Raw genomic sequence first — 5,936 nt, forward strand, 5'->3', positions numbered from 1 at the left:
GGACATTCTCTGCGGGCTGGAGAATGCCACTTTCAAACCCTCTGATTTTGTATGAAGCCACTCGCCTTTCTACACAAAGACTTTCATTTCTGTAGTCTGGCCTAGTAAAATGTTAATTCCTTTACGCTCAGCTTGGTTATTTTAGGCCCAGATCTATGGGCCCAGTAATTTCAGTAAGAGGATGATGTGTACAGAAGGAAAGGTGTGCTGTTTTCATTTAATCCTTGGTGATTAGAAAATACTTAAACCAATGAAGAATTCCCATCACCTGGAGTTTCTTAGGAGGAAATGACTTTGCAAGACATGTGGGAATTGTCAAAAAAAGAGTTTTCCCTTGAAATGATGTGTTGGTACACAAGAGAAGTGCTGGGCAGGATAGCAAGAGGAAGTGGTAACCCGGCCCGTGAGGAAATGAGTAGATGTTCTGAAGGTTAGATGAACAGGAGACCAGTGCACATTTTCCTCATTTACCTTCTCATTTTAGAAAGTGGCGGAATTGATTACATCTTAGATGTACAAGTACATCTTGATTGTTCCGGATAATAAAGGATACATGAGACATGAATAGAAAAACCACCAACGGTGAGTAAAATAAGAAAACCAGGGATCACTTTTTTTTCCCCCTGTTTATTAACATTCACACCAAACTGTATACTTTGGTTACCATGGTCGTGTGGTATCTGATGTCACAAGCCACAGCATATAAAATCGCAGAGGCCACGACAGGCAGGAAGAGAGGCCTGGCCTTGTTGTCTGAGTAATACAAACAGCCCAGTGTGCTGGATGTGAGCCTGGATACTGCCGCCTGCTGAGCCCAGCTCTGGAGCCCACGGGCCACCACCGCACTTCTTCCCCTGCCTCTGCCTGCCCCCTAGTGGACAAGCTTGGGAAAGCGCGGGATTCAGCCCGGGAGCGGGGGGTGGGGGAGCAGCTTTGTGGGGACTGAAATATGGCTCCCTGAGAGCGTGCCTCCCCCAACCCTCCTCCCAAGCGCTGTCTGTGGATTTCCTGGAGAATCAGAGCTCGGCCTGGATGCCCTGGGGTCTCCCTGGGATGGACACGTCCACTTCCTGTGTCATTTTCCTGGGGCCTTTGTCTATCTCTGCCCGCCCCGATCCCTAACTTGCAGTCGTCTTCCCTTGTGCAGTCTCCACAGGAGACTAATGATTCCTTCTTTGGGTCCAGCCAACTGTAGAGAACCAACAGGGTGCTGTACTATCAAACATGTTCCCCCTATGGGAGCCTCTTGTGCCTCCTGTATGTCCAGAGAGGCATTCATTTATTTGTCAGAAACCTGCTAGATGCCCAGCCCTGGAGACATGGAAGAAACTAGGCCAACGTTCCCACCTGGAAGAGCTCACAGCCCAGGGAAGGGACAGCTCATCCATCGATGGCCACGTGATCAGGTCTGTGCCACCAGGAAGGTGTAAGCGCTGTGCCGTGGGAGCAAAGGTGGTAGCGGAAGAGGCATTTGAATTTGTCACGGGTGCTCGCCACAGCAGGGTTAGTCCAGCAACTGCTTTGTTCAAATGACTCAGGAAAATAAGTGAGGCTGGCACAGACCGTCCTGATACCACACACCTCTAGAGTACCCTGGCCACGCTGGGTATTCTCACCTCGGCCCCAGTCACAGTGTCCACAGAGGCAGACGTGGCCGGGAGCTGCCTTAGATGATGCACTGCATGATTTTCCCACTGTGGCACCTTGGCTCCTGCCCACACTCTGCTCTGCTTTGCTCACTTCAAGCCTTCCTTAACTTTTCTGAAGCTCCCCGCTGTCCACGTTGCTGATTCACAGATACGGAAGACCTAGAAAGAAAAAAAAGATAATTATCTCAAATGACTCAGGAGCCCTCCTGGACTCTGTGATCTCTGTGTAGACTTTCACTTGAAAAGCCTGAGGGTAATAATATTGTCATCTGTGTAGGCAAAGCTGGAAGGAAACAGATGAATGTTCTAAACTCCTGCCTCTTGGCAGAAATTAGTGTAGAGAAGACAGACTCTCAGCCCTCGCCTGACAGCTGAGGTGAAGGCCTCTCATCCAGAGGTGAAGGTACCTGTAAAGAGTCCCAGAAGATGACAAGTTCCTGGGGTGAGGGCATCACCTTGCTCCTCTTTCTCTCTGTCTCAGTTTCTGTTTCTGTCTCTGTCTCTCTCTCCCTCTGAGGCAGTAAATGTTTATGGGAAGAATGGCTGCCACCCTGAGTCCTGTCAGGCTACCTGGGAAAGGAACAGGGGTTGGGAAATGAAACCACTGGCAGGCCTTAGACTTGTCAGCTGAAGATTCATGAACAAACAAGGGGAAGTGACCTACCTGCTACAAAATTGCTAAGAGAGATGACACTCGAGGAGGGGTGGGAATCCCCGAAGGGAAAGGAGAGGAGAATGGATTATGCTCCATTGTAGGCTGCCTGACAAGTTGTCCACACTCAGAGGAAAGCACATGCCCCTCCGTGGGGCAGGAACACCAGCAGCGGCAGCCAGAGCAATGTGGGCACTGCGCCCCCGCGGGGAGGGGTGAGGCTGAGTCAGCAGCAGGCGGTGCCCGGGATAAGGACTGCAGGGCAGTGCTGGGCGAGAGCGGGCAAACACTGGCACCCCTGAGAAAGGGGGCCGGGGGGTTCTCTGCCCAAGTCAGCCCTTCGCCCTGGCACAAGGCCCCAGGGGGGCAGAGCTGATGTGGCTGGAGAGTGTGGAGGAGGTGGGAAGGCAGAGCCAAAGAGCTCTGGGGACAGACCTGAAATCTGCGGCTTTCCCTGAGGCTGTTGGGGCCTGGAGGAAGGGAAGCGACACACAACTATAAATGCTGTGCATTCTGCAAACTTTATAATTAGTCTAAAGACATTCCACCATCCTGTTTTAGGATGGTGTACGTTCAGATTCTCCTCCCGTCCCCCAGTTTAGGTTCCATGAAATCCTCATTCTCCTCGCATTTCCCCCCATGGACCCTCAAGAGCACTCGTAATTCCTTCCTTCTCTCAATACATACTAACTGAAGGCCCGCCCTTTTCCGGGTCAGGCTAGGTACCAAGAATATGATGTCAGCGAAAACAGACACAGCCCTGCCTTCATGGCACTTCCACAGTAGAAAAGGAGAGACCTTGATCAAATACCCACACAAGTTAATGTGACACTGCAGTGCGTGGAGCTCTGAGGCTATAATAAGGGGTTTGGTTTAATCAGAGATGTCAGGGAACTCTCTGAGGAAGCGATGAGTGAAATAAAATCTGAAGGAACAATGGGATTAACCAGGCCAGCTGGTCCTGAGCCTCTCTGTGGAGGGACGCTGTCTGTGTCTTCTCGGCCATGGAGAGACTCAAGTGTGACCAGAGCACAGACAACAAGGCAGGCAGGAGTCATGACAAGGCTGGCCTTGAGACGTGGCCTGGGGAGCCACTGAAGGGTTTAAGCAGGTGGGCCATGTGATCAAACAGGCATTGCAGAAGGATTGTCCCAGCTGCCCTGCAGAGAAGAGCATGGAAAAGGCCACAAGTGGATGTCCATGAGACCAGTTAGGAAGCCGTTATAGGTGAGTTCGAGGCCAGGAGGAGACCAATCCTATTTAGGATGCACAATTGTCAAAACATGGTGATGGAATAGATAGACTTACAATGTACTCTACGCCTGTGCGATCTTCCAACAACCTCCCCTGCAATAAGCCCTCTCTTCGTGGCTAGATGACTATCTGAGACACAAATACAACATTCTCTTTGTCAGGTTTGTCCTTAGGGATGCCTTCATGATTCCTCGCTAGTTTTCTCTAAAAATGAAGTGAGGGAAGGTCCATGATGCCTGGAACATCTCAATTCAAAGGTCACGAGGTGAAATGATGATAACAACTCAGATTAGAGGACTGTCAACTTCCAAGCTCCCCTGACCTTAGAGGAAGGGCTGAAGGGTTGGGACGAGACCAAGAGAGCTTAACAACACCAAGGGCATCTGTAGCGTTAGATGGGCTGATCGAGTGCTTGAAATTCATGTATTGTCCAATTAATCGAAGAATTCTTCTACTACACACTTAGGGGATGCTTTCCTAAGATTCCTGCATCAGCTGGGAATGCACCTAGCTACCAGATGCCCTCCTGCTAGGATCCTTGCTTCTACAACACAGCCATGGATCCATCTCAGGAATGGTATTTTATCTCTGTGCTGGGCTAGGCATCAGAGACTGGAAGATGAAGAAAAGTGTCCTGCCCTCCAGGAGTTGCAGCCTCGCAGGTCCATCAATCAGGACAGGACGGTGTGGTGTGTGACAGCATGGGCAAGGGATAGGAGCTCTGCCCGGAGGAATCAGGGAGGTTTTCCAGAGGGCACATCTAAGCCAGATGTCAAGGGGTGAGCAGGAATTTATCTGGAGAAGCGGAGACTGGTTGTTTCAGGCAGAAAAAAATAGCTTATACAGAGACAGCTAAGAATGAGGTGTGACCAAAAAGTGACGGCCCAGGGGTGATAGTAGGGCTGTAGCAAGAGGTGAGACTGGAGACCGCACTGGTGGGTCACACGGGCTCTGAACTACCTGCTTTGGACGTTAGTGTTAGCATTTCTATTGCTGCATAACAAATTACCCCAAAACTTAGGTGTTTAAAACAACAAACATTGGGGCGCCTGGCTCAGTGGGTTAAGCATCTGCCTTCGGGTCAGGTCATGATCCCAGGGTCCTGGGATCAAGTCTTGCATCGGGCTCCTTGCTCAGCAGGGAGCCTGTTTCTCCCTCTGCGTCCCTGCCCCCCTGCCTGTGCTCTCTCCCCCCTCACCAAGTAAATAAATAAAATCTTTAAAATAAATAAATAAAACAACGAACATGTATTATCTCACTATTTCTGTGGGTTAGGAATCCCGGCATAGCTTAGTGGTCCTCTGACTCAAGGTCTCACAGGCTGCAATCAAAGTTCAGCTGAGGGAGGGTCACCTTCCAGGCTCACTCACGTGGCTGTCGGCCAATCTCAGGTCCTTGCTGGCTTCTTGCTGAAGACATCAGTTCCTTGCCACATGGGCCTCTCCATAGGGCAGCTCAGAACATGTCAGTTGGCAGAGAGAGAGAGATGGAAGGAGAGAGGTTGAGAGAAAGACATAGTCTTTTTTAAGCCTAATCTCAGAAGGGACATCCCATCACTTTTTTAATTCTATTTGTTTAAAGAGTCACCAGATCCAACCCACATGCCCACAAGTGAGGGGGGTTACACAGAGTGTGAATACTAGCAGGTAATGATCCCTGGGGTCATTTTAGAGGCCACCTACCACACAGAGGAGAGCTATTTAAGACACGATTCCAGCATCATCCCATTCTGCATAAATTATATAGGGAGACATATAATTTCACTGCATATTAGTTTGTTTTTGTTGATGGGTACACTCTGGTCCCTAGGAGCCCTGAAGAACAATGTGTTTCATTTCACGTCTCTCTCTAAGGATTTTATACAACCTACTTGGCACTCACGCTGTTATTATTAGATGGATTCAGCCAAAAGCTGCCTGTGTGGGTAGAGATAGGTGGGAAGGTAGGGAGGCAGAGAAAGGAAGTGATCAGGACCCCAAATTGAATCAAGAAAAAGGTCACACGCCAACTGAAAATTAGAAATGAATCTGAGTGGAACTAAGTATCGTGGTTGACAGCTCATACACGACAGCTCATACACGCGATGCCAACTTGCCACAGCTTGGCAGCGGACCTTGGTTTTCCCATATGCAACTGAAAATAACTAACATTCATCCTGGGGGAGTGCCGCTAAAATAAGTAATACTGGGAGCTATACCTCACTGCTTATTCAAGCTGGAAGCAGTCTGCAATTACTTAGCTGAAATTAGACACAAATTAAGTTGCCACTTCCGGAACCCTTTCTCCTGTACTATATTACAAAATAGAAACTGATTTTTGAACTCTGACAGTTTCAATTTTGTTTCTTTTCTTGCAAATAAATGTGCTATCCCATAGAATAT

Source organism: Mirounga leonina, unplaced genomic scaffold (assembly GCF_011800145.1).
Source record: "Mirounga leonina isolate KUSES-001 unplaced genomic scaffold, KU_Mleo_1.0 Mir_115, whole genome shotgun sequence".
Lineage (NCBI taxonomy): Eukaryota > Metazoa > Chordata > Mammalia > Carnivora > Phocidae > Mirounga > Mirounga leonina.